Below are 4,311 nucleotides of genomic sequence, written 5' to 3'. Positions count from 1 at the left end.
TTAAATACTAAAGGCACAATGCCGACTTAATTACAAGAAGTCTGACTCTTCTTACTGACTATCTTTTGAACCATTCCTGTGACACTAGTTATAGATTCCGATGCTTCACTTCAGGTTTACTGTATCCCTCTGACCTTCTTATTGACGACGAAACACTGAAATTGCATCGGAATTCAATAGTAAAGGCACAATGCCGACTTAAGTAAAAAAAGACTGACCCTTCTTACTGTCTATGTTTGAACCATTCCTGTGACACTAGTTATAGATTCCGATGTTTGACTTCAGTTTTACTGTATCCCTTGGACCTCCTTATTGACGATGAAACACAGAAATAGCTTCGGATTTAAATACAAAAGGCACAATGCCGACTTAAAACATGAAGACCGGCACTTCTTACTGACTATGTATTGAACCATTCCTGTGACACTAGTTATAGATTCCGATGCTTCACTCAAGCTTTACTGTATCCCTTGGACCTTCTTATTGACGATGAAACACAGAAATTGCTTTGGAATTAAATACAAAAGGTACAATGCCGACTTAGGTACATGAAGACCGACACTTCTTACTGACTATGTTTTGAACCATTCCTGGGACACCAGTTATAGATTCCGATGCTTCACTCAAGCTTTACTGTATCCATTGGACCTTCTTATTGACGATGAAACACAGAAATTGCTTCGGAATTAAATACAAAAGGCACAATGCCGACTTAAGTTTATGAAGGCCGACACTTCTACTGACTATGTTTTGAACCATTCCTGTAACACTAGTTATAGATTCCGATGCTTCACTTCAGGTTTACTGTATCGCTTGGACCTTCTTATTGACGATGAAACACAGAAATTGCATCGGAATTAAATACAAAAGGCACAATGCCGGCTTAAGGACAAGAAGATTGACTCTTCCTACTGACCCTTTCGCTGACACTTGTTATAGATTCCGATGCTTCACTTCAGGTTTAATGTATCCCTTGGACCTTCTTATTGACGATGAAATACAGAAATTGCATCGGAATTAAATACAAAATGCACAATACCGACTTAAGTACATGAAGACCGACACTTCTTACTGACTATGTTTTGAACCATACCTGTAACACTAGTTATAGTTTCCGATGCTTCAATTCAGGTTTACTGTATCCCTTGGACCATCTTAGTGACGATGAAACACAGAAATTGCATGGGAATTAAATACAAAAGGCACAATGCCGACTTAAGTACATGAAGACCGACACTTCTTACTGAGTATGTTTTGAACCATTCCTGTAACACTAGTTATAGATTCCGATGCTTCACTTCAGGTTTACTGTATCGCTTGGACCTTCTTATTGACGATGAAACACAGAAATTGCATCGGAATTAAATACAAAAGGCACAATGCCGACTTAAGGATAAGAAGACTGACTCTTCCTACAGACCCTTTCTGTGACACTAGTTACAAATTCCGATGCTTCACTTCAGGTTTACTGTATCCCTTGGACCTTCTTATTGACGATGAAACCCAGAAATTGCATCCGAATTAAATACGAAAGGCACAATGCCGACTTAAGTACATGAAGACCGACACTTCTTACTGACTATGCTTTGAACCATTCCTGTAACACTAGTTATAGATTCCGATGCTTCACTTCAGGTTTACTGAATCCCTTGGACCTTCTTATTGACGATGAAACACAGAAATTGCATCGGAATTAAATACAAAATGCACAATGCCGTCCTAAGGACAAGAAGACTGACTCCTCCTACTGACCATTCCTGTGACACTAGTTATAGATTCCGATGGTTTACTTCAGGTATACTGTATCCCTTGGACCTTCTTATTGACGATGAAACACAGAAATTGCATCGGAATCAAATACCAAATGCACAATGCCGACTTAAGTACAAGAAGACTGTATCTTCTTACTGACTATGTTTTAATCCACTCCTGTGACACTAGTTATAGATTCCGATGCTTCACTTCAGGTTTACTGTATCCCTTGGACGTTCTTATTCACGATGAAACACAGAAATTGCATCGGAATTAAATACAAAAGGCACAATGCCGACTTATATACAAGAAGACTGACTCTTCCCACTGTCTAAGTTTTGAACCATTCCTGTGACACTAGTTATAGATTCCGATGCTTGACTTCAGTTTTACTGTATCCCTTGGACCTTCTTATTGACGATGAAACACAGAAATTGCATCGGAATTAAATACAAAAGGCCCAAAGCCGTCTTAAGTACAAGAGACTGACTCTTCTTACAGACAAGGTTTTGAACCATTCCTGTGACACTAGTTATAGATTCCGATGCTTCATTCAGGTTTACTGTATCCCTTGGACCTTCTTATTGACGATGAAACACAGAAATTGCATCGGAATTAAATAAAAAAGGCACAATGCCGAATTAAGTACAAGAAGACTGACTCTTCTTACTGTCTTTGTTTTGAACCAATCCTGTGACACTAGTTAGAGATTCCGATGCTTCACTTCAGGTTTACTACATCCCTTTGACCTTCTTATTGACGATTAAACACAGAAGTTGCGCCGGAATTAAATACAAAAGGCACAATGCCGACTTAAGTACAAAAAGACTGACTCTTCTTACTGACTATGTTTTGAACCGTTCATGTGACACTAGTTATAGATTCCGATGCTTCACTTCAGGTTTACTGTATCCCTCTGACCTTCTTATTGACGATGAAACACTGAAATTGCATCGGAGTTCAATAGAAAAGGCACAATGCCGACTTAAGTAAAAGAAGACTGACTCTTCTTACTGTCTATGTTTTGAACCATTCCTGTGACTCTAGTTATAGATTCCGATGTTTGACTTCAGTTTTACTGTATCCCTTGGACCTCCTTATTGACGATGAAACACAGAAATAGCATCGGATTTAAATACAAAAGGCACAATGCCGACTTAAAACATGAAGACCGACACTTCTTACTGACTATGTTTTGAACCATTCCTGTGACACTAGTTATAGATTCCGATGCTTCACTTCAGGTTTACTGTATCCCTTGGACCTTCTTATTGACGATGAATCACAGAAATTGCATCGGAATTAAATACAAACGGTACAATGCCGACTTAGGTACATGATGACCGACACTTCTTACTGACTATGTTTTGAACCATTCCTGGGACACCAGTTATAGATTCCGATGCTTCACTCAAGGTTTACTGTATATCTTGGACCTTCTTATTGACGATGAAACACAGAAATTGCTTCGGAATTAAATACAAAAGGCACAATGCCGACTTAAGTTTATGAAGGCCGACACTTCTACTGACTATGTTTTGAACCATTCCTGTAACACTAGTTATAGATTCCGATGCTTCACTTCAGGTTTACTGTATCGCTTGGACCTTCTTATTGACGATGAAACACAGAAATTGCATCGGAATTAAATACAAAAGGCACAATGCCGACTTAAGGACAAGAAGACTGACTCTTCCTACTGACCCTTTCTGTGACACTTGTTATAGATTCTGATGCTTCACTTCAGGTTTAATGTATCCCTTGGACCTTCTTATTGACGATGATATACAGAAATTGCATCGGAATTAAATACAAAAGGCACAATGCCGACTTAAGTACATGGAGACCGACACTTCTTACTGACTATGTTTTGAACCATACCTGTAACACTAGTTATAGATTCCGATGCTTCACTTCAGGTTTACTGTATCCCTTGGACCATCTTAGTGACGATGAAACACAGAAATTGCATCGGAATTAAATACAAAAGGCACAATGCCGACTTAAGTTCATGAAGACCGACACTTCTTCCTGACTATGTTTTGAACCATTCCTGTAACGCTAGTTATAGATTCCGATGCTTCACTTCAGGTTTACTGTTTCGCTTGGACCTTCTTATTGACGATGAAACACAGAAATTGCATCGGAATTAAATACAAAAGGCACAATGCCGACTTAAGGATAAGAAGACTGACTCTTCCTACTGACCCTTTCTGTGACACTAGTTACAAATTCCGATGCCTCACTTCAGGTTTACTGTATCCCTTGGACCTTCTTAATGACGATGAAACACAGAAATTGCATCCGAATTAAATACGAAAGGCACAATGCCGACTTAAGTACATGAAGACCGACACATCTTACTGACTATCCTTTGAACCATTCCTGTAACACTAGTTATAGATTCCGATGCTTCACTTCAGGTTTACTGAATCCCTTGGACCTTCTTATTGACGATGAAACACAGAAATTGCATCGGAATTAAATACAAAATTCACAATGCCGTCTTAAGGACAAGAAGACTGACTCTTCCTACTGACCATTCCTGTGACACTAGTT

Source organism: Schistocerca americana, unplaced genomic scaffold, assembly GCF_021461395.2.
Source record: "Schistocerca americana isolate TAMUIC-IGC-003095 unplaced genomic scaffold, iqSchAmer2.1 HiC_scaffold_17, whole genome shotgun sequence".
Lineage (NCBI taxonomy): Eukaryota > Metazoa > Arthropoda > Insecta > Orthoptera > Acrididae > Schistocerca > Schistocerca americana.
The sequence above is the reverse complement of the archived record's forward strand: the minus strand, read 5'-3'. Positions refer to the sequence as shown.